This window comes from Dasypus novemcinctus, chromosome 11 (genome assembly GCF_030445035.2).
Source record: "Dasypus novemcinctus isolate mDasNov1 chromosome 11, mDasNov1.1.hap2, whole genome shotgun sequence".
NCBI lineage: Eukaryota > Metazoa > Chordata > Mammalia > Cingulata > Dasypodidae > Dasypus > Dasypus novemcinctus.
The window spans coordinates 70441001-70467452 of record NC_080683.1 but is presented as its reverse complement, the minus strand read 5'-3'; the positions used below and the strand labels follow the sequence as shown (position 1 = coordinate 70467452).

At 39.3% G+C, this 26452-nt stretch overlaps 1 protein-coding gene across 10 annotated transcripts in view; it reads right to left on the bottom strand.

Annotated features, from left to right (window-relative positions):
- The window catches only part of FUT9 (fucosyltransferase 9), a 266509-nt gene that overhangs the window by 124932 nt on the left and 115125 nt on the right, over positions 1 to 26452 (bottom strand). The gene's annotated exons all lie outside the window — the stretch shown is intronic.

The window sequence follows — 26452 nt, the reverse complement described above, 5'->3', positions numbered from 1 at the left end:
ATTACAGTGCCATCCCAAGCAACAGAGTGTTCTGCAACTGCAAGCAAGATAATTCCATCCATCTGCCCCATGGGACCCAGGGCCCTATCAGTTAGAAACAGAGTGGGGCATCACCATTCCCAAACCCTCAAGATATGGAATAAACAGTGGACTAAAGTAGACTTATTATTCTATTATACACTAAATTTGATGTTTAAAGTACTATGATTTCTTGAAATTTCTTTTAAAAATAAAATTTGTAATATAATTTCAAGGTCAGATCAATTTCTTTCTATATTAGATATCTTTCTGAAAAGGAGTTTCATATTGTGCAGAACTCTGCTATTTATGCAAGAAATGTCAGAAAAGGTGGAGAGAAAAAATGACAGTGGGAGAGGAAGGTGAATATTACAACTCTTGTTTTCTCTTTTTAGCCAAACCTTCAGGGGGAGTAGCTTTAGAAACCCCTTGTAAAATTGAGGGAATTCTTAGGGCAGTGGGCTTTTTTTGCCTGGAAGTTTGAGAAGCAGTTATTGTGCTGAATAAGCCCATGCCAACATGAGATGACTCAATACCATGAAGGGGTTGCATGGTGTGAACAGGTCCAGTTTGCAAGCCCAAATCTTTCTTGGTTATGGTGTGGCATGGATATAGAGTTGAGAAAGAAGGGACCTTGTGGTAGAAAAATGACCCAGTCACAGAGGCTTGCAAGGTGCTTGGCTTTAACCAGGTGTTAAGAGGGAAATAGCAGATACTCAGAGGAGCCTGAACATTAGGGAGAATGAATTAGCAGGGTCACTAGGCAGAGACAAAACTGAGAAAGAACAGACTGTGAGAGATGATCAGCTGTAGACATCAGCAACGGAGTGACTCATAGTGAGACTGGGATAGTTCCACTCAAGGGGACCCAGTCAGGTAGAAAGGCCACCTTAAGAAGCACATATATGAGATGAAGGTAAGTACTAAGTTTTATCTTCACAATCTAGGACTGAGCATTCACGATCTAGGACTGGATCTTCAAGATCCAGGACAGAGAGAGGATGAGGATGCTAAGTGCAAAGGCTCAGGAAAAGAACAAGCATGGCACAGTTCAAAAAGAAGAGTAAATCCAGTGTGGCTGTAGTATAGTGACCCAGGATAAGGCAGTGGGGATGGGGCTAGAGAGACAGGCAGCAGCCAGATCATGTTGGGTCTTACAGGCTATTGTAAGGAAGTCAGATTGTAGGCATGGCACAACGGAGACAGGAGGGTTTTATCAGGGGGAGTGGCATGATCATATTAAAATATAAAAGGATCACTTCCAATGCAGTGTGGATAGTAGGGGGTAAGCCTGAAAGAAGGATCAATCTGAAGGCTATTGTAGCAGTTGAGTTTGGGAGATGAGGGTGGTTGCATGCTTGGTGTCAGTGACAACAGCAACAGAAAGACGTGTTTGGATTTGAATATTGAATGTTTGAATAAAGAATAAATCCTATTCATTATTTTATTTAGCAATTTTACGAACACATGCATTTTCAAATTATCATTATAGGTGTTTTTGGTTTTTTTTGTAGAGAAGAGTAAATTTGAAAAATATTTATAAAAGCTACTTCAATAGATGTAGGTAGGGCGACGGACTTGGCCCAGTGGTTAGGGTGTCCGTCTACCACATGGGAGATCCATAATTCAAACCCCGGGCCTCCTTGACCTGTGTGGAGCTGGCTCATGTGCAGTGCTGATGTGCACAGGGAGTGCCCTGCCACGTAGGGGTGTCCCTGTGTAGGGATGCTGCACGAGCAAGGAGTGCGTCCCGTAAGGAGACCCACCCAGTGGGAAAGAAAGTGCAGCCTGCCCAGGAATGGTGTTGCGTACATGGAGAGCTGACACAACAAGATGACGCAACAAAAAGAAACACAGATTCCTGTGCCGCTGACAACAACAGAAGTGGACAAAGAAGACACAGCAAATAGACACAGAGAACAGACAACTGGGGGGTGGGGTGGGGGGAAAGAAATAAATAAACAAATAAATCTTTAAAAAAAAATAGATATAGGTAAAATTTACCAAGGTGATGGGAGGGGAGGAGATATTTTCATTTTTTATAACTGTTTTCAATTATTGATTAAAAAATTGATTAAAGATAGAGTGGGTGATGAATATGATGCAAAAATATAAAGAGTAGAGAAATAGCTCAAGGGAGCATACTTACAAAGAAGAAAACTTCAAAGGGCTCTGAATCATGTTATTAGAAACATCTCAGATATTGAAAACTGAGTACCATTAATAGGAGCAATTCCTTAATTCAGTTCACTAGATGTGATTAAAGGACATTGAATTTTGAACAAATAAAAGACAATTACTTTATGTAACGTATGCTAATAAATGAGCTTTGCAGCCAGAAGAGGTCATCACGCCAACTCCTCTGGCTGTACTTTAAGCAGAATTTTATGACCTCGTAATTACTAGACTGAGTATTTGTCTTCCTTGATTCAACGTATATTTTCTAATTGCCTTCTGTATAATAGACACTGCCAGGTGTTATGGCTATAAGACTGAATGAAACACTGTCCCTGCCCTTGAAGAGTTCACAGTTTAGAAGAGAAAAGGAAGAAAAAGAAATGAAACTTGTGTAAAAAGCCTGGCTGGTGACACAAATGTAGCAGCATTCAATTTTACTTGGCAGAATTTAATAGAACAGAAGCTGTGCAAACTGAATACTGAATGAGGATTAGGCAGTGCAGTGTGAATAAAGATAAGGAGGACAGAGATAACGCAGTTTGGGTGTAAGAAGTAATCTAGCATTAGTGAAGCAGAGAGATTGGGAGTGTAATAGAAAGCATGCAGGAGTTAGGGGGGTAAGCACGGCCCCAGTTATTGGATGGATCATGCTGAGAGTTTAGACATCATTAACAACAACAATAATAACAGTAGTAATAGAGTGGTCTTTACTATATACCAGATTGTCTATGGGGGTTCCCATTCAATTCCACCAACAAGGCTATGAAATATTAGTATTTTAGTTTTAGAGATAAGGAATATGAAACACAGAGAGGTTAAGCAATTTGTCTAAGATCATGCAGCTGGTAAGAGATGCAGCTGGAAACACAAGTAGTCTGATTCCAGAACCCCACTCTCAGCCCCGCGGGTCTACCTCAGGCAAGCAGCACCAGATATTTTAGCCACAAAGGCTTAATTTTCCTAGTGTACGAGGAAAGGGATTTTTTTTTCCTTACAGTACAAAATGTTGATTTGCTCTTTATGTTAAAGATTAGAAATGGAAATAAAAATAGCTTTTCTCTTCTTCCCTTCCCTCTTAAGTAGCTTGACTTGACTGATCAGTCCTGATCCTTATAGTTAAACTGAATATGATGCAGAGCCCTGTGAACTGGAGAGAAGAGAGTTGTTGCACCTAAAGAAAGTTAGCCCTGAATGATGCAATTGCTGTAGGTAATGGGGAATTAGTAGCACAGAGGACAACTGACAGCAATTTCTGGAGGATTTAAAATATGCTTATGCTTGAAATGCAGGTTAGTGACTGCTATAATAGAAGGTGTTCTAAATTTATTTGTCCACATTTGTGTATATATATATATATTTATCAATAAAAATATTTTCAACACATGCTTTTGGGGAGAGAGAGAGTTGATTTGTTGTCTTGAAACCTGAGGAACCTTCCAGGACAAACTATTGTTGTTTCTCTATCATCGAAAGAAATACACTGTACATTCTTCCTAGGACATCTGTTTTATTCACAGGTTTGGGGAAAATAATTTTATTCTAAAATGCAGATATATCACAAATAAAATACAGAATGTGCATGTATTTTTAAAGACGTATTTATTTAACCAGAAAATTAATTGAATCTTTGCTATGGAAGGCATTGCTCTGGTTATTGAGATCACAGCAGTAATTATCACACATGGAAGATTATCTTATTTTGTTTCAGGAGGAAACAGTTCATGATATGGCGAACTGTTTTATGGAATACAGCTTATCAATAAATCATGAGTGTTTTGGTTTCAACCAGGGGTCAGTATACTTATGTAGTCAAGAGCCAATTGATAAACATTTTAAGCTTTGCAGATCAACAGGCAAAATCAAGACAGTTGTTTAAGTATGCATCAACTACACAGTTTCTGTTGCAACTTCTCAACTTTGTCATTGTAGGAGGGAAGCAGACACAGACAATACATTAAAAAATGGGTTAGCTGTGTTCCAGTAAAATCTTATTTAAAAAAACTGTCAGCAGGACAGATTTGGCCCATGGACCACAGTGTGCCAACCTCTGGTTTAGTGCATAACGAATCTTTCTTTTTTCCTTTAATTTTACTGAGTTATGGTCTAAAAATGGTTTGATATTTTGTGTCTAAAATTGAATCAACAAATCTGAAGCACTCTATCCCCTCATTTCTCTAGTCCTGAGGAGATATGGGGAATAATTAATCCAATGAAATATAAGGCTTGATTTCTGATGTGTCAGGCCTGATGGAGATCCGCTGATTATTAGCACTGGAGCTTCTGATCCTCAGATTGAAGGAGCTCTAATTGCTGCTACCAACTACAGCGCACTTCTTGCTTGCTCATATATATTTTTTTCCTGTAGGTATGGGGGCCAGGGATTAAACCCAGAACCTTGTATGTGGGAAACTGGCGCTCAACCACTGAGCCACATCAGCTCCCCCAAGATGTTTCCCACATTGGGTTTTTCATTTGCTTGCTTATTGTTTTATGTTTCATTTTTAGGAGGCATCAGGGACTGATCTCAGGACCTCCCATGTGGGAAACAGTGCTCAGCTTCTTGAGTCACATCTGCATCCCTAAGATATTTTTTTGATTCTTGATCCTAAATGTTAAGACCCTCTCTGGGCGAAAGATTGAAAACGGGAGATAGGATAGCAAGTAAAGTCAAGATAAACATTGTATAAAAATCCATCACCAATCACACCCATCCAGAGGAAGGAGTCTGCTCTGAGACCAAGAGTAGGGGAATAAGCCAAGGATAGACAGTTGGTGACATGATTTTATTTGCTTCTCTTTTGTTTGTGACAATAGCAAAAACATTGGACATCTTAAGAACCTATTTTAAGAGTGCTCATAATTGAACCACACAGATGGGATAAAGGAAGGTTTTTGATAAGCAGTTGCTGTCCTTTCAACCCCTGCCCTCACCTCAATTCTTCTGGCAAAATTGGAAAAGGCATCAAAAAGGAAGGAAGAAAGAGAGGGAGGGAGGGAGGGAAGATAGAAGGTAGTCTGTTACTATTTCTCTTGGGCTCACTGACTTTAAATTAGCTCCAAGCATGTTGCCTCTACATTGGCACAATGGGGGGAGGGTTCAGGCTCCTTCTCTTCTGCTACTTGATGACCTCTTCTTAAAGAAGTTGACAGTCACTGAACAGCGAGCTACGAGCATAGAGATGATCAGTGTTGAGAATGTCGGGCAGGATCCACTGGTTTGTCTCCTTTAATTCTGGATTCTCAAATTTTAATACACATAGTAATCACCTCAATGGCCTATTAAAAATACAGATTCCTGGACTATATTTCCAGAGATGCTGATAACTAGGTAGAGCATAGGGTTCAGAATTTCCATATCTAAGAAGTCCTCTACCTCTTGGCTGAATGTATTGCAGATGTTTGAGGACCATGCTGAGGAAAATTACAACTAGCTAAGTCCCAGAGTGTATAATACAGCTGAATAAAAGGAACTATTGAAGCTCATATTTAAACAACTATTTAAATTTTTTCCTTGAGCCTAAATTAATTAATTGCAGGAAACAAGTATTTAGCTATAAATTTATATAAAACAAGCATCTTAATTCAGATCAAAGTATTTTGGGAAATCAATAATAAAAATAATAAAATTTAACAAAAATGATTTTTTAATAATTAAAAAAAGTTAATCCTAACAAAAAAAGTTAAATGGATATTTTATACCATGGCAGCATAATTTAGAATAATGTATTCTTCTTTTCTAAAATGTTTAAACTGATGCAAGAGTTTTTAAAATGAAATTTTCATATTAAATTCTCCTTCTCAAACAAATAATGAATGTTCAGGAAAGAAAAAGTCCATTACAATTTTAGACAAAATGCTGAATTTAAATATAATGGTTTGAGCTCTGTGTTGATAAAGTGATTTAAAAATAAACCAAGTTATGAAAACAAAAATAAATTATATTTTTCAGATTATAGGGCAAATTTCCACAGAGCTGTACTTTAATTAATTGCGTAAAAGGAAAACATTCTGTTTTAAGATACATTCATCATCTTTCGAATCATTTTAAAACTTGAATTTCAGGATTTAAAAAGCACAAATGAATCCTATAGTTATCCTGATCTTGATGTAAACTTATTTAACCAGATAACCTGATTGTCTTTCTAAACACCAGCTGAGATTACTTCCTCATTAATTTAATTTGGATTTGGGTAAAGAAGGATATTTGGGGATAATGGTAGGATAGTGAAATGTTGATTCTTCACTAACAAGGAGGTAGCAGGGAAGTTCTAAAGAAGAAAGAAAATGTCTAAAACTGTATAGCCCGACTGAACTTACAATCATTTTAAGGATCTTAAAGGATGCAACTGCATGATAATATTTCAGATATGTTCACTGATATTCCTTCCCCTTTTCCTCAATTCAAGTTTTAGACCAGTTTTTGTTCATTATCTCAGCTGGTATTGCAGGACTGAAAGCAGGTAGCCTTTATGCTTCTTCTTGATTTTTAATTTCCAACAACCTAAGGCTTTATGGAAACAAAAAGCCTTCACTTCTGGAGAGGTTTTGAATCACAGAAGGGCACAACAGTGGCAGAGAGGATCACTGGTGCAGAGTGTTAGTGATGGGGGGATGCATGGGTAGGGGTTCCCTTGGGGCATGTCTCTAATGCATATGAATATATTCAAGAGTTCATGAGGCATTGTCTTGGTGGGTGCAGACCCACACAATAACTGAAAGAATATTGAATTTCTATCCTGGGGTATTCTGCTACATTCTCTAATAGGACAGCAAGAATCTCCTGAGTGCAAGGGCAGTGCCTAGTAAAGGAAGACAGACCATTATACTGGGCCCTTGATATTGATGATGGTACTTATGAAACTTTTTGTGTGAAATTGAAACTTAGCCTTGTATTACATACTGCCTAAGAGTTACCTCCTGAAAGCCTCCTTGTTGCTCTAACATGGCCTCTCTCTAAGTGAAACTCAGCATATAAATGCACTATTTTTCCTCCAGTGTGGGACATGACTTCCAGGGATAAGCTTCCCTGGCACTGATGAAAGTCAACTAGCAATGCATCTGGAAAAAGGCCTTGGCCAAAAGGGGGAAATGGTAAATACAAATGAGTTTTTATGGTTAAAAGATTTCAAATGAGTTGGGAGGTTGTTAAAGAGGTTACACCTATGCAATTCTCAGCAGGATATCATTGATTACCACAGTAAACAGTACCTCAAATAACAGGACTCCTGAGGGCTCTAGAGACATCCGGAAACTATAAGTAGGGCAGACAGCTCAGGAATCTGGCAACCTATCAGTGGGTCTTACTTTGGAATTTATGCTTCCCAGTGTAACAGAGTTAGACTCATTTATAGGTTCTCTACACAAGGCTCTTCTGCTCCTTTTATTTGAACTTGTAATTAGCATTATACTTGTCCCAGAGATTTAAATAATTAGTCTGTCCTGAGATTTAAATAATTGTACCAGTTGAACCCTGAACTTCAGCAGAGTTTCAACACCTACTCTCCAGTTCATGGGACTCACCCAGGACAAGTAACAAGGAGTTGATGATGGACAACACCCATCCCAAAGAACAGAGAGTGTCTGAACTGCAAGCAAGATAGTTCCATCCATCTACCCCATGGGATCTAAGCTCCTTCTTAATTAGAAGCAGAGTGGGCATTGCCATCCCCAAATCTTTAAGATTGGGGAATGAACAATGGACTAAAGTAGACATTATTATTATTAGTATCATTCTACTATAGACTTAGTATTATTCTAGCAATGTAAGAACTTGTATCATCAATATAAAGGCAGTGGCCACCAGAGGTTCTGAGGGATGGAAAAGGGAAGAATTGGTGTATTATGGGGTCATGTTAGTGATATTGGAGTTGTCTTGCATGAACTGCAGTGATGGATACAGGCCATTGTATATTTTGTCATAACCACAAAATTGTGTGGGGCAGAGTGCAAACTCTAAATAAACTGTAATCCATGGTTAGTAGCAATGTTTCAACATGTGTTCATCAATTGTAACAAATGTACCACACTAATGAGGGATGTTGTTGATGTGGGAAAATGTGGAAGTGGGAGGGAGTGGGGCATATGGGAATCTCTTATATTTTTAATGTAACATTTATGTAATCTAAAGTTACTTTTAAAATTAAAAAATTAAAAAATATATGCAAAACATAGGATCTTGTCTCCTATTCCCTTGGTCTTGCTCATTATGTTTAGTCACTCTCATCTCTTTTCAGTTCCTCAAAGTGCTTTCCCATCTCAATATGTAATGTCTATTTGCTTGTGTAGCATGTCACATACTGTAGTGTAATTGGATGTGTGGGAAGAATGTAAATTTAAAATATTTTGTCTCATAATGTGAAGATGTTTTCCCTTCAAATGATATATAGGGGGGAAACACATCACAATTTCTATGTGCTATTTGACATGGATATCAAATCCAATTTTGTAGCTTATGATTTAACTGGTCTCGACTTTAAATTCATTGAGCCATATGCAATTAGAAGCCAAGTTTTAAACTTAAGGTTGGGCATATCCTCAACTCTAAGTTAAAGATGACTATATTATGGAAAACAGGATCTCAAAAGTAGACTCATGATCCATTTGGTGCAGTTTGACTGGCTGTAATTCTTCTTAATGAGAAGCACCTGAACACAAAAAATTATTGGTCAAAATAACTCAAAGCAGTGACAGTTCCTAGGATTTAGCATAAAAGAAAAAGTAAGTAAGCATCAAAAATTATTTCATGGGAAGGAATAGGAAGTATAACATCATATCTGCTTATCTTATTTAATAAATAGCTATGACCAAAGGACCAATATATATATATTTTTTACTTAGGAGATGTTAGAGCTTTATTTAGATATAAAGATATATAGTTCTTATAGTTCATTGTAAAGAATATGGTTATAATATATATCATCCTTTAAAGACATACCACTTATCATCATATATTATTTTTCAAGAAATAAACTATACTCCCTATAGGAACACCATTAAGCAGCATGGTAGGGGAAGTCCCAGCATGTCCTGCCACTTTTCTCTGAAACCCACAAATACATCCTGTGCTCAGAACCAGGTGTGTCTGCCTGACAGGATAAAAAGCCATCCTCTGGTAGATAAGGGCCTGCCAGTACATTCCGTTCCATATTTTCATAAACACATGTAAATATTCAGTGAAGACAGTCTGATTTTTGTGGGCATATTTTATGAGATCCAGCTCAGATCCCAGGGGTATATCTGCTCCTAGTGGGAAAGGAGCAGGGTTCCTCCACTATGGCATACAAACACAAAAGAGGGGTGCTCTGCTTAGAACATCTTCTCATGAAGGCCATGGACTTAGATCTGTTAGCTACGGGTAACCGACACCCACTTGTCTTCTCTTTGTGAGTAAAATGTTCTTCCGTAAGAACCTGTGTGAGCCTAGATTTTTCTGGTGACCCTAACACCAGACTCATTAGGGTCTTTCTTTCTGACTGACAGTTTAGCATAGTCAGGAGGGAGGGAGGGAAGGAAGTAAGTATGAAAGGAAGGGAAGGAGAAAGGAAGGAAGGGGGGAGGAAGAAAGGCAAGCCATGGCATGGTGGAAATATAAGAAACTGTCAGTTCAGTCATCCCAAGCTGGTGCCAGCTACCTAGTGAGTGACGACTGGTTGACTGAGGTACTGACTTACCTCTGGCCACATGGGAACAAGTGGGATGTAAGCAGTCTCCCTTTTATAAAAGGTGAATTGGTATGGAGGATGTGATTGTTAGGCTAATGGGTCAACTCCGGGTAAGGTGCCCAGTTGTTTGGTCAAGGAAGCATTTGGCTAATGTAATACAAGGACATTTCATGGACTTTAAATGTAGGTGAACTGATTGCATTGATGGCTAATTACATCTACAATCAACCAAAAAGACTGCAGTCAGCAATAAGTGATGTCTCATCCAATCAGTTGATGATCTTAAAAGGGGCAGAGATTTCAGCATTCAGAGAGAGAATTCTCATCTCTGTTTCAGACAGCCAGTGTCTCCTGGGGAATTCAACAAGGACCTTCATCAGAGCCCCTGGTTTGCAGTCTGCCTTATGAAATTTAGACTTGTGCATGCCCACAGTCGTGTTGGACAATTTTATAAAATCTTATACTATTTAGAGATACCTCCTGTTTTTCTGTTTTTTCTGTATCCCTAATACAAAGGATAAGGGCAGAGTTAATGGAGATGGGTCCAATGAACGGTAGGCAAGCTATACCCTGGCTAGTGGCTGCTGGAGCACTCTTCAACATTCATGGTGTCTCAAAGATTACAAACAACTCCAGAAGAGAGTCTGGACATCTGGGTAGGGAACACCACCTGGTCCAGGCTGTTTGCAAGTCCAGGTTAGACAAGTTTTCAATCAATGCAGAACTACTGATGACATTGCTAAAAACTAAACTGTTGAAATGAGGTCTTCTTCCAAGAGTGACAAATGGAAGTTAAAAGATAGCTAAAGGCAGAAGCCTGGGGAGGATCGTGTGACTTGTTGGTGTGTCTGTTTGATGAGGACACATTGCAGACTAGATGTCTTGGGTTGAATGATGTAGTCTGTGAAAATTAGCTACTGATCCTCTGCTAGAATACATTTTTGATCACATTGAACAGTTCAAGTGATGGGATAAAGATATAGACAAACCCATGCAGCTTTTAGTCTGGGTTGCTGAGAGCATGAGAGTAGCATTCCCAAATGAAGGAGACTTTCCAAAAAGTAAAACCCCATGATAAGCTGTATAGGAAGGTTTAACTACAGTGAGTAGTTCCATAGACCCCTTCTTTTTTGTTCCATAGACCCCTTCTCAGAATGTAGAAACAGATAGTTATTTGTGTTTTTTTAAAAAAAAAATGTATATATATATTTTAAAAGATACTTAGTTTACATAAAATGTTACATTAAAAAATATCAGGTTTCCCAAATACCCCATTTCTCCTACCTCCCACTTTCCTCCACATTAACAACTTCTTTCATTAGTGTGGTGCATTCATTGCATTGATGAACACATTTTGGAGCATTGCCTCTAAGCATGGATTATAGTTGCATTGTAGTTTACACTTTCTCTCACTCAATTCTGTGGGTTGTAGCAGGATATCTAATGGTCTGTATCTGTCTTTGCAGGACAGATAGGTTTATGACACTCAACATTGGCATTTCTTTAAATTAAATTTTAGGATTATTCAAAATTATGTTTTACAACTTTTGTATAATTTCAATACCTGATAACCTAACATGTTCAACACCTGTTCAAACTGCCATTTTCAGCAAACATTTAGAAATTTGAATTTTTCCATAGTATCATAAAATCATCTCTGCCATTCTTACCAATCTTTTTGCAGGCAGTTATAGCACTGCACTCAGAACACATTACATCAAAATAAAAAACCTACTAAGTCCAAACTATGCTGTGTATTATTTAATAAATATATTACACCTGCACCAACATATCCCCACAAGAATAAAGATTTTGAATGCATAAAATAAAATCACAAAGGAAATCAGTTTATATATATTGAAATAGTTACTAAAATAAAAAAAAATATGATATAATGCATATGTGCTTTCTCCTTAACACATTAAATAATAATCCAGTACATCAAAAATATAGGAAAGTTAAAGTTAAATTTTATTTTTCAAAGGCATGGCAATGTGTAGACTGTTATTGTTTATCTTGAATAAGAACATTAAACTGTGGTATAGAATTTGACAAGGCAGCATTCATATCATGTTGGACATCTAATTGAACTGATTTTTTTCAATTCAAGCTCATGGACCCCCTGAAATCTGTCCATGGACCCCTGGCTAAGAACCTCTGTGATAAACAAATGGGTGGCTATATAAAACCATCCTGGGGTGGGGCATGGATAAGACAGTTTTTCTCAAACAGTATTTGAGGTGTTCATGAAACAGGGGCCTCTCCAATATAAGACCCCCTGTCTCTTTTTTTGTCCCCTGGGATGACAGTGAGGGAAGAGTAGAAAAGCTACATCATAACATTCTGTTCTGGGGTGGAAATAGCAGGGAGATGTTGACCATCTTCACTGAGCAGGTCTGGAAGTATGAGAGCCCAACAAAGGGAAGTCACCTTGCCCTAGAGGCCATAAGTTGAATGCAAAGATCAACAGGGGAAAGTCAAAGTAGGCAATTTGGCTTTTGTTACTAAAGCGAGGGATAGGTAGAGCAGAAATTGATGGGATTCCTACAGAAGAATTCTGCCAACATTATGTGGTGGAAGGGGATTTCTCTAAATTAGGGGCTAAGACCCTGTATGAATTATAAAGGAGCAGGAGGAAGAGGCTTCACAGGACTAGAAAGATTTAGAATCCTACATTGCTGCCCTCCACGTCCCTGAAGCAGTAGGAGGAGGAAAGAAGCCACAGCAGAAAAGACCTTCCTGCATCCCGGCCAGGATTGTGAGGAAAAGAATTCCTCCTATAAGCTCAACATGTCAGATAGGGAGGATGATCCCCAACACCTGTGCCCTGGTCTTACTCCCTTTAAGAAGAATGATTAAGCATGGGACCAAGGTCTCTGGGTCCCACACAGGAGATCTGTGGTCCTATGCTCCCTTTCAGGTGCAAGGAGAAATGGGGGGGGGGGGGTATCCAGATCTTCATGGGGCTCTTAGTTACTGGTGCCCAAGTGACAGTAATCCTGGGCTCCCTCAGGGACAAGGGCAAAGTGGTGGCATTGGGGGGATTTGGGGAGGACAAGGTGGTCCGTGGCAGGTAAGTGCATATGTGCTAATGGGAGGGGCCCTAGGAGCTGTTTTGGATGCCAATTAACTGTGGTTCTTACCCTGAGTACATCAGAGGTAGTGAGAATTTGGTTGTCTGAGGCCAGAACACCACAGTTTGCCTTGAGAAGATGACATTTGAGTCTTAACTATGGGGCATGTTCACTCCAGCTCCTACTCCTGGAGTTGGAGTTGTAGGAATCCCACTGGATTGTTCAACAAAAGCAGTACCACCTTCCATGTAGAGAAAGAACCAACTTTCTTGGTTCAGTACTTGCTACAGAAAAGTTTGTTGATAAATACCCTCTCACAGTTTTAATAGCCCAATATGGATAGTAAAAAAGGCCTCAGGAGCCTGAAAGTCTGTGTTTACAACTTTTATTTAATTTCAATACCTGATAACCTGACTTGGTTCAACACCACAGATTTCTGTGTTTAAATGACAAATTGCTGCCCTCGGCCCCTGCAGTACCTGATATTATTGCTGTCACCAAGGCAGTGGCAACTCACATGGGGTCTGCCATTACTGATCTGGCTAATGCCTTTTTCTTATGCCTCTACAGGTTAAAGACCAAGATCAATTTGCATTGACATGGAATGGCCTGCAGGATTCATTTACTGTGCTCCTGCAGGGAAATCTTTTTTTTAGCAGCAGAGAGTTTTATTTATTTTTTAATTGCTTGCATTTTTAAAAATTAAAGTTAATAGGTGACAAGGAACGTTACATTAAAAAACATAAGTTGTTATGGGGGGGAGGAGTGGGGTGAGGGGGTGGGGGGTATATTGGAACCTCATATTTTTTTAATGTAACATTAAAAAAATAAAGACAAAAAATATACAAAAAAAAAAAAATAAGAGGTTCCCATATAACCCACTCCCCACGCCCCCACCACATCATTTTTATAAATTATATATTTTTGAAGATATATACATGACAAAAAAAAGATTACATTAAAAAATATAAGAGGTTCCTGAATACCCCCCACCCCCCCACCCCACTCCTCCCAACAACATCCCCCATCATTGTGGCACACTCATCGCACTTAGTGAACACATTTTGGGACACTGCTGGCCTACATAGATAATAGTTTACCCTGTAGTTCGCACTCTCCCCCAGTACATTCAGTGGGTTATAGCAGGATATGTAAAGTCTAGTATCTGGCCCTGCAATATCATTTAGCACAACTAAAAATCCCAAAAATGGCCCCACATCACATCTTTTCCACCATCTCCCTGCCCTCAGCAACTATTGTGGCCACTTTATCCACCTCAATGCTAAAATTTCTTCTATTACTCATCACAATAGTTTTATAGTAGAATATCAATAAGTCCACTCTAGTCCGTATTTTACTCCTCCATTCTGTCGACCCTGGCATGGTGATGTCCACTCCACCTCTAGATCAAGAGGGGACTTAGATTCCACATGTATGATGGATGCAATTCCTCTCCTGTAGGGATATCTTAACTCCCTTGCAACTTGTCACCAGTGGGTAGGGCTAGACTTGCAACAAGCCCAATTACCTCCAGAAGTACTTGTCATTCACTATACTGAGGACATCCTCATTGCAGACCTTACTAAGGAACTGGTTGAGTAGGCCCAACAAAATGTTATAGATGGTATAACAATTGCAAGTTGAAAAATCAACCCTTCCCAACAGGTACAATTTCCAGAGGCCACTTGGGCCGGTAGTCAGGAGCATGCCAGGCAAAGTCAAAAGGAAGTTACTGTTGCTGGCAGCTTCCACTACCAAGAGAGATACCCAAGAGCAGAGAGTCTGTTTGGCTACTGGAGACAACATGTTCCACATCCAGGCATTCTTTTGGCCCCTTAGTTAAGGTCACTCACATGGTGCCACCTTTAAATGCAGTACAAACAACAGCAGGTTCTAGATGCTGTACAAAATAAGTGGCACAAGCTCTGTTAATAGGGCCAATGGAGCCCTCCAATCCTGTGGAACTATAAGTCTTTGTGACTCCTACCCATGTGAACTGGAGCCTGTGGCAAAAACAAACAAACAAAAAACAGAAACAAAAAACTGCCATGGGGTGCACTAGCTCAGATACCCAATCAGACTCAAATCAGATAAAGGTACTTCATTTACAATGCAAGTTACCCAGCAAAGGGCACACTCACATGGTGTAAAAAATATCATTCATGCTTTCTGTTGCCCCTAAGCAAACAGAGCAATAGAATATTGGAATGGAAGACTCAAACAATAACCATGCAAAGGTCATCAGGAAAGAAAACTTACTGGGTAGTACCCTTGTTCAGCTAAAACTACTGGGACATTAAACACTGCACTCCAGTGTAAAAGAAACATGGCACTGCAGCATATGTTTGGAAATACTGAACTTGGCCATAGGGGGTTGGGGGAAGGTAGAGAACCAGAAAGGTGCCTCATTAGGCTATGTCTGAGGAATCCCAACCTCACATACTCACCTACTTTTTTTTTTTTTTTTTACTGCTGGAGATGATCCCATTAGTTGTCCTGCTCAAATATTGTCTAAAAGTTTTAGAAAAATTGTGCACACAACTTACATCAATCAGAGGTATGTACTGTGCCCCAGACATGTAGGTCACAGTCCAAAATAGACAATGGACATAGAAAGATATTTAGCATACTGCCTTTCCGTGGAACCCACAAATACATCCTGTGCTCAGGACCAGCTGTCTTCCTGGTGGAATAAACACAAACCACTAGTAGATAAGGGCACTGCATGTTCATTCCTTTCCTTATTGTCTCAAGGAGATGTAAATATTCACTGGAAAAAGTCTGATTCTGGTGGACCCACATTCAGCTGGTCCATCTGTCCCTGGCAGGGAGGGAGCAGGGTTCCTCCATTATAGATTCAAACACTAGATGGCACTTGCCAAGGATTTAGACGTGCTGGCTGTGGAGAACACCCATTAGTGAAGCTGACCTTGCTTCTCTATGTGAGTAAAACATCTTTCCTTCACAGACTGTCTGACTCTTGCATTTGCTGGTGACCCCCACACCTGTATTGGAATGTGTTGCGAGCTCTTTAGGTACCTCTCCTTCTGACTGACAGTTTTTATTTGCATACAATTGACACAATAAATCAGGAAAATTTTATTGTATTTCAGTGAAACAGTCACCAAACACCTTTTGAAATTTTACACACACACATATTCACAGACACACACACACGCATATTCTCCCCTATATGATAACAAATGCCCTGAAATAATTGTTAGCTAAATGTATCTTTATATACACAAAATTTCTATTCATCATAGGCTGTGACAGTTAGGCTACTGTGTCAACTCGGCCAGCTAATTGTGCCCAGTTGTTTGGCCAAGCAAGTACCAGGGCATTAATGGACTTTAGTCACCATTGACTTTACTGCAGTGGTAAATCATAGAGAGCTGGTTATAATGACATTAATCAGGGAGAGCACCATCAACAGTGAGTGATAATTAACCCAATCAGTTGAATCACTTAATAGGGAAAGTGATTCCAGCATTGAGAGAGAGTTTCCCAGCTCGTTTTTGGACAGCAAACATGTCCCAGAACTCGTCAAGAATCTTCACTGGACTTTGATCGGAGCTCCTGGTTGCAGCCTGCCTGCGGAAACTGGACTTGTGCATCCACGGCTGCGCGAAAGACTTTTAAACCTCTCACTATCGACAGATATCCCTTTTTGATTCTGTTTCCTTAGAGAACCCTGACTATTACATAGCTAAAAAGTGTGGGTTCCTGGTTACAGTGACTCATTAGAAAGGGTGAATGTGGAGGGACAAATATTATTCCTCTTCTCTTCAAGACCATGATCATATGGAACCTGTGATCTCTTGGATGAAATGATGGGACAGTTAATGAAATGTATATTTTCGGGAAACGGACTTTGGCCCAGTGGTTAGGGCGTCCATCTACCACATGGGAGGTCCGTGGTTCAAACCCCGGGCCTCCTTGACTCGTGTGGAGCTGGCCCATGCGCAGCGCTGATGCACTCAAGGAGTGCCCTCCCATGCAGGGGAGCCCACGCGCAGGGGGTGCGCCCTGTGGGGAGAGCCGCCCAGTGGGAAGGGAGGGTGCGGCCTGCCCAGGAATGGTGCCGCCCCACACTTCCCGTGCCGCTGACGACAACAGAAGCGGACAAAGAAACAAGACGCAGCAAACAGACACCGAGAACAGACAATGGGGGGAGGGGAGGGGAATTAAATAAATAAAAATAAATCTTAAAAAAAAAAAAAAGAATGTATATTTTCATGTTCTCAAGAACTTTTACTTTTGTGTTTTGTTTTCCCTGAAAAATCATCCTTGAATGTTTCTTAGCAAAACTGTACACACACACACAAATATACACACATTTTTTTGCATTAACTGAAATTATTTCTTAGACATTTATAAATTTTAAAATTTTCCAGGTTAAGAACAATCAGGCCAAAAATCTGATGTGGTATTCAAATATTAGATCTGAGTATGTACTTATGTTTAAGAGTTCATATTTCGTTCCAATTGTATATAATAATACTGAATAGAAAAAAAGCCATTTAATTAATCTTTCTACTCTTTTCAACCCTACCTCTATTGTCACAGCCAAAGTCCTTTCACATACACTGGGCAATTCCTAGTTTTTATACCTTCTGTGCTATCACTAATCTAACTTTCTAAAACATAGAAATTCAGATTTCACTCAAACCTTTCTACAGTTCAGAATTATTCAATAGTTTCTCTCTGTCTGGAGGCTAAAGTCCAAACAGTTTAATATATGAAGAATGGTCTTCAAATTATGTCGACCATCTTCATATCTAGTTTATCTATCATCACTCTTCACCATACTTTAGTTACACAAGGCTGTGCCCCATTTCCCAATTACTTTATACTTCTAGGTATTTCCAGAATCTTTGCTCCCTTAAAACTTGTGAAAATCTTATAATCCTCTATTGCACAATCAAATTGTTCCCCTTTATAAAATTTGCCTTGATGTCCTTGTGGTATCATAAACGCTCTACAACTTCCAACAATGGCTTCTGACACCAACTGCATATACTGCAGTAACTTAATCCAATTCAATTCTGACTCTAACTACCTGGAATTAGGCCCCATTCTACAGGGTAAGGGCAATCCTTCCCAAGATTGCCTTGAAGGCACCCGTCACAAGTTCAAGGCCCAGGCCACCTGCACTCCTGAGAAATAGGCTACAAATTTGGGGATTCCCCCCCATGCTCCTTGGATTCAATAATTCACTAGAATGACTCACAGAATTTACTTAAAGCACTAGACTTAAAATTAAAGTTTTATTATGGTAAAAGGATACAAATAAGGAGTCAAAATAAGAGATGCCTAGGGCAAGGTCTGGGAGGATCTCAAATACAATCTCCTGTGCCCTCTCCATGTGGAGTCAAAACGCATCACCCTCCTGGCACAGAGATGTATTTTCTCAATTCTGGAATCTCCTCATGGCTTAAGTGTCCCTAGTTTATATGGAATCTCATTACATAGGCATGATTGATACAATCAATGTTCACGTTGTTGAACTCAATTTGCAGCCATCCCTTCCCTTCCAGAGGTCAGCGATATGGGAAAGAGTTAAGTTTAATTTTCACAGAAGGACAGCCAAAGCAACTCTGCTGTTTGAGCAGGTAGGGTAGGGGTTCTAGCGGCTTTGGAGTGCCAAGAATTTGAAAAGTGGTGCCAAAACAAGGGAGGGCCAATGGTGAGTGCTGTGGTGGGGCCAAAGCGAGAGGGCCGAAGATGAGAAGTGAGGGCAGGGCCAATAGTGAAAACAGTGCCAAATTTGAAAAGCGCGCCAGGAATGAAAGCGGCTACAAACCCACCCAGCCTGCTGGGGTGTACGGAAAGGGTGAGCAGCGACTGAGAGTGGGAACCCAGAAACTTATGCAATTCTGATAGGTTGTAACCCCTGAAGTACCCAATCAATGAGGAACAGGGGAGGGACATGCATGTTAGGTTTAGGGTATAAATGTCAGTGTTTCTTGCTGTTTGGCATGCCAACCATTTTATCCAGGTCGTGCGCCCTTTCTTGCAAGATCATTAATAAAATTCTTTTCCACAATTGGGTAAGCTTTTGTTTTGTTACAGGTGCAGCTTTTTTTCTAACAAGGACTGATACAACTTGGCTGGAAAACATAACCCCCTAATCAACTGCTTGGTTGTTCTGGTGTGGCCAGCCCTACTTAAGCAAGTGTGGCTGCCTCCTTCCTGCCTTCTCCTTAGCATATCACCTATCAGATGTAATCCTAGACTTGTCATGAATAAAAGAAGACACTCCTACCTCTAGAAATTGCAAAGATTCAGAGGTTCTTTCTCCAGGAATTGAGGGCAAAAGCTAGTCATTATACAATATACCCCAATTCAGATTTTACTTTGAATTCTCTGTGCTCCCATAGCATTATCTCTTATCTATATCAAGGTAGTTCCCTTACTGTACTTTATATTACAATGAGTCAATTCTCAGTGTTGTCTCCCAACCAGATTATGAGTTTTATGAGGGCATTGACTATATTATTTACCTTGTATTCTTGAAGCCTAACAAAATATTTAAAACACAGTATGCATTCAATATAAATAGTTACTGGTGTTTCTAATTCCAATTAATAATTCCTTTTCAGACATGTTATGATAGGAATTGGTTAAAATGAGAAATATGCTCAATCTTTGATGTTCACATTGTTATTAAAAAAGTTCCCATTGAAATTTCATAGCCTTGGATTTGGTAGTGCTTTCTTAGGTATGATACCAAAAGCCTGAGAAATAAAGAAAAAATAGATAAAATGGACTTATCAAAATAAAAAATTCTGTTTGTGGTTAAGAAAAATAAAATGGTTGCCTGTATTGGGCATTTGTATGAGGGATCTTTTTCTGTAAAAAAGATTTTCCAGATGACTAAAACAATTGACAGGCAGGGGCTTTCTGAGAAATGAAACAATCAACAAGTCAACAACAAAAAGACATGCAACGCAAATTAAAAATGTGTAGAAGATGTGAATAGACATTTCTCCAAAGAACATATATAACTGGCCAATAATCACATGAAAAGATGTTCAATATCATTAGACATTACAGAAAGGCAAACCAAACCACAATGTGATACCATTTCACCTTCACTAGAATAGCTACTATTAAAAATATGGATAATAACAAGTATTGGTGAGAATGTGGAGAAATAAGAACACTCGATCATTGTCAGTCGGAATGTAAAATGGGGCAACCACTGTAGAAAACAGTTTGGTGGTTCCTCAGAAAGTTAAGTATAGAATTACTACATGACCCAGAAATCCCGCTTTTAGGTACATACACTAAAGGATTGAAAACAGGGACTCAAACAGATTTTTGCACACAGATGTTCAGAGCGACGTTATTCATAATTACCAAAGGATGGAAGTAACTCAAGTGTCCATCAACAGATGAATGGATAAACAAAAAGATGGAATATTTTTCAGCAATAAAAAGGGTGAAGTTCTGAAAAATGTGACAATGCAAATGAACTGAAGACATCATATTGAAATAAGACAGACAAAAAGGATAAATATTATTTAATCTCACTGACATGAAATAATTAGAATAAGCAAATTCATAGAGGCAGAACATGGAATTCAGATTATTGGGGCAGGGGTGGGGGAAGAAATATGGAGTAAATTTATCTGGTACAGAGTTTCTGGTTGGGGTGATGTAAAAGTTTTATTAAAGAATAGTGGTGATAGTAACACAACACTTAACATAATTAGCATAACAAAACATAACATAATATATCCCCCTTAATTTTTCTTGTAAATTGTATTTTCCATACAAATATGAATGGAAGAGTAAAAAGAAAACTATTTTTCCTCCTTTGGTATTGGATTATAAATTGATTCAATTTTCACCCAACTTTAGTTTTTGCTAAATGATCTAACAAAATACAAGAGGATTTATTGGCATTCTATTGAACTTTCTGTTGCAGCCTGTATACAAATCTCAAGGGCTGGCTTAGAATCCAATTACTAAGGATTTCACATAATGTACAAGGTCATTTTCTTCTCCTTCTATTGAGTTTTTCCATCTGTAGTAGATACTAATTGCTCAACCCATTTGCAGGAACCCAGCTATTTTATGTATTCAGAAAAAAAAATTGGTCTGTATCTGGCCATCAAAAGACAGACATAAGAAAATGTCATTACATTACAAATGTGTAGGTAACTCTATTAGTATCAGGAAATTAATAGAAAATTCAATTAAAGTTTCATGTATCAGACCACATAAATATTCAGGAACATTGTGATTTTGTTGTATTTTCTCACTTTCAAATGATTTTGAAGGAGTAACTCCAGGTATTAGATCTATGAATGGAAACATCGACAACTGCTTCCTCTGAAGAGTGTTAATGAGATACTGTTTCTGACATTTTACAAATAAATACTGAAGGTGCAATATATAAGGAGGAAAAGAGAAATACCTACAGTAGCATGTACAGTTTTAGCTTTTAAAGGATGAAAATATCTATCAGTAATAAAACCAAGTCACACATTCCATATGTGCATGGATATTAAATACTAAGAGTATTTTAAGTGAGGCACAGCAAGATGAACTGGCTTGCCCATTCCCATAAGCTGTAATTTATTTTTAGTGTTTTGCATCCTAGAATAAATCCAGAGAAAGCTATTAACTTTATATAGAACTCCACATCCTAAAGTAACTTATGAAAATCGATGATTTACTCATCATCTTGACATATATTCATTGAATTATGACTATGCACAGGAATCTGAGAATGTATGGATAAAAGAAACACAGCTTCATTCACTAAGGACTTCACAATAGTTGGGCAGGCAGATGCAAAAGGAAATTAGGATTCATTGTGTTAAGCACTCTGGTAGGGGTTGCACAAGATCTTATGGGAACACAAAAGAGGTGCATGTAATTGAACCTCAGGGAAAGGTTTGACAAAAGATGCAATGCCTTTCCTGAATCATCTGGTTTCCAACAAGGCATTTGACAGTAATTTCCAATATATCCATGTGGATAAGATGATCACTGTATGTAGATTGGATGACTATTCAGTTTGTTGAATCTTTAGCTGATAGACTTTTTCTACCCTAACAATAGCTACTATGTTATGTCATTTACAAAGAACTTCCCAGAGTAGGACATTGGGTTAAAACTGACAATGGAATTTAATAGAGAAAATATAGTTAGATTTAAAAGTCACCTGAGTAAGTAGAGAATGGAAGTGTCCAACTAAATTGCCTTTACAGTGAAAATGATCTAGAGTTCTAGTTAAATGAAAGATCACTGTGGATCATGGGTGATGACAAATTTGCCTGGAACATTAATATAATCTTGAATTGGAACAAGAGCTCTAGATTTCAAGGAAATAAAAGGCAGTAGCTTGATGGTCTCCTGTGCAAAACAACAAACTTGTATCCAATTTTATGAATGGTGCAAACAAAGTGGAGAATTATCAGAGGAGGGTGATCTGTGTCATATATGGAATTGCCTCATCACATGATGAATTTCAGCTCCATCACTCATCTTTGAATCCTGTGGACAAGAACCTTGCCTGCTTTCTTCATCATTAACTCCCAGCACTTGCCAATAGCAGGAGCACAATAAGAAACTCTTGAATCAGAATGTGAGTGAATTAATGAGCAGCAAATAACCATTTCTCATGATCACACTTTTGACCCGGGGACATCATCATTCCTGCTGAGTATATGGCTACAGAGATTTGCTTGCTTTCAGGACACACTGCTCTTGGAACTACCCCTTCACCTTTACGCTATCTCTAAGGACAGGAAGAAACAGAAAGGAAGAGGAAGAAGAAAAAGATTTTAAGGATTCAGAAAATAATTCAAGAATACTGGAAGAAGCCAGACCAAGTTTGTATTTGGACCACAAATATCTAATGACTAATTTGTAGTGCTAAAACAGATTTAAAAGTATAATTGTATGAAATTAGTGGTGGATAATTTTTCAGAAGTTATGTAACACATATTCCATGTTTTTGTTCATTAGCACACATTAACAGCAGATTTCTGAGTGCAGCACAAAATGCTGGCAGCTAGGAATGCCATGATAATTAAGACATACTTTATGGGAGGAAGAGACGAGATGTGGAGTCATTTTTGGGACTTGGAGTTGTCCTGGGTGGTGCTACAGGGACAAGTACCAGACATTGTATGTCCCCCCATGGCCCACTGGATGGAACATGAGAGAGTGTGGGCTATGATGTGGACCACTGACCATGAGGTGCAGCGGTGCTCAGAGATGTATTCACCAAATGCAATGAATGTCTCATGATGATGGAGGAGACTGTTGCTATGGGGGGAGGAGTGGGATGAGGGGGGTGGGGAGTATAAGGGGACCTCATATTTTCTGAATGCAATAAAAAAAATTAAAAAAAGACATACTTTGTACTTTTACTGGACTTAAGTCCATGCAGAAACAGACAAGCAGTTGCAAAAAGGGGGATGTGGTAAACTCAGCCTATTGGTTAAGAGCGTAGGCCCTGGAAACAAACTGTCTAGGCTTGAAGTCTTGCTTACTGCTTCTAAGCTGTATATTTTAGGGCAAATTACTTAACCTGTTTTCTCATCTGTAAAATGGGGATCATAACACATCTGTTGTGAGGAATAAATGAGTTAAGCTCTATAGACCTTCCGAAGATGGCCTCATGGGGTTCCTGCCAGATACTGTGATAGAAATCCTTTGAGTGAAAAAAATGCCAGCTGAGCTGGGGTCTTGCACTGGAGTCACTGTAGCAACCCCTTATCAACAGCCATTTTTTATTTACTGCCTTTGGGATATCATCCTGGATTTCTTGGATTTCAGCTGTCTCTGGGACCATAAGCACCTCTTCCTCTAATTCCTCAAACAACCCAAAGAGTATGGATGTTTCCCCTTAGCTATAGGCTATTCACATATTTTGGGAAGGATGTGGGGAAGGAGAGCTATACAGTCACCTGGAAGTCAGTCAGAATACCTGTGTCCTGGGGAACTTGACTGCCAATGAGAGGGCCTAGGGCCTCAGTGGCACACCTCTCACCCAGCTCCTTTCCATCAGTAGCAGGTGACAGAGGAATATATGTACTACTTGCATGTATATCCATTTTCATAGTTTTTGTGTGTGGTGTTTCATTTGCTGCTGGTAGGTAGATCCTGATTCCTGTGAAAAGAAGCTGTGGGGTAAAGAAATGATCCCCCTTCTGCCTCTCACCTCACCCTCTTCCCTAAGATTGTAGTCTGCCCAGAGCCTGGCCCCATGTGCACCATGTGCCTGCCTGACCCACTAACACCCAAGCTCTAGAGAGACAGGAGAAAACTATACCCAGGTGCTTGGAGAACAGGACGGTCTTTTGAACTCCCTGCTCCCAACAGGAAATTGCATATTCTTTTAGGACCACCCTAAAGCCAGACTGCTGAGTACTACCTGGTTTCCCAACAATTCCAGAAGGAGAGGGAAATATTTCCCAAGGGACTCCTTGCTTGTTGGCTACTTTCCACTACACCAGCCTTATGGAGGATGCCACAGAGGCTGCTTCCCTGGATGGCTACATTTTTCTTGCCCAGACTTTAAAAAAGGTGGCCAAAACTCTTGATAAATGCACCCCATCCTTCATATCCTTTTCTCAAAGGAAGTTGCACCACAGCTTTTATTTATCAGCTTTTCTACCAACCTCCTCCCCCAGAGAAATTGAGGTTTGGCCTTTATGACCTTCTCCGTCTTTCTGCAAAAAAATTGCTTGCTAATATTTTTTGTTTGTTCAGGTTGAATATTCAACCTCCGGCCTTCCAAAAAGAAAGGAAAAATATTTACCTCATGGATGAGGATATGCAAAGTGTAACACCTTGGGGGAAAGAATGAGGTGGGCCCTCTTCACAAGTCTTCCCAGGGAATTCTGAACAAAAAATATTAGCAAACTAGCAGGGAACTCGTTAAACCACAAAAAAACTTTTTACTTCCTATTCCTTATAGTTTTAATTAATATTTAAGAGCACCAGCAATGAAGGCAAAAGTGTTATATTAGGCCTCAGTGTCTATTAGAAAGACAGAACAACCGGGAGGAGTCATTGGTAGGAAAGGAAGCAGAAGGAACAACTGGGGGAAGTGCTCAAATTAAATGAGTAGGAATAGATGAGGAACAAGGTCTAACAGGTATCACTGGGGCACCTCTGCTTTCCTTTCAAACCTTTAGCTTCCCCCTTGCTTGTTAGCTCCTGCTTTTACTGAGCTATGCAACCTTCCCACATGGAGGAAGTTCTTGGTGCTGGACTGCCGAGAATGGGGTGGGGCTGGAATAAGTACCAAGGTACCTTAGACTCTGAAGTCAGTGATGAGGACACATTAAACTGGTTGATGGGAATAAAAAGTAATAGGTTTTAAAAATCATGTCATGTAAATACAGTCCAAAATAGGAGGTATATAGTAAAAGAGAATCTATAAAGGACAATACAAGGCATTTAAAACTATTCAATCTGAAAGTCTGATTTTTTCTTTACTTTCTTTTCTTTTTTAAATATCAGTGTGCCAGGCACATGCAGGGAATAGGAAATAATTGAGGTGACGGACTTGGTCCAATGGTTAGGGCATCCGTCTACCACATGGGAGGTCCACGGCTCAAACCCCGGGCTTCCTTGACCCGTGTACAGCTGGCCCATGTACAGTGCTGATGCGCACAAGGAGTGCCGTGCCACACAGGGGTCTCCCCCGCGTAGGGGAGCCCCATGCCCAAGGAATGCGCCCTGTAAGGAGAGCTGCCCAGTGCGAAAGAAAGTGCAGCCTGCCCAGGAATGGTGCCACACACACGGAGAGCTGACACAATAAGATGATGCAACAAAAAGAGACACAGATTCCCATGCTGCTGACAACAACAGAAGCAGACAAAGAAGACGCAGCAAATAGACACAGAGAACAGACAACCCGGGGGGCGGGGGGAGAGAAATAAATAAATAAATCTTAAAAAAAAAAAAGGAAATAAATTAGACGAATGGACTGACCATGAGCTCCTCTCATTCTAGGCAGAGTTCTTTAAACTGGGGTCTCCGTGAGGGTGCTTTGAAGGTCTGTGTTCCTTTGGAAACTGCATTGCATCTTTGCATTTTTCTATGAAGGTGATTCTCTTAAAAGAAATAGTGACTTAAAAATGTTTAAGAAGAACTTGTTTAATGGAAGAGTCAGATATATTCCCAGACATAAAAAGATAAAATATGGTATGAAAATGTATTCTATATTTTGGAAGAAATATGAACCTTAGTTTATATTATCCCAGAAGGAAGAGATAGAACTCTACCTAAATGTGCATGATTTCCTTGGAATCCCTCTCATTGGAAGGTTTTGTTTGTGGCAGAAGAGGAGGGATGTAAGGCTGTATATCTTCTTTCTAGGTTTTTTCCTACTAAATTCTCTCATGGGTAGGAAACTCAACTATGCTCTATCTCAAAGATTTTATTTTTTATTGTGTTTATTTCTGTAACGTCCATTGGAAATTTCTGATCATCAGTCTTCACTTTCCCTATACCACTAGTGTACTAAAAGATGCCTTAACCTAT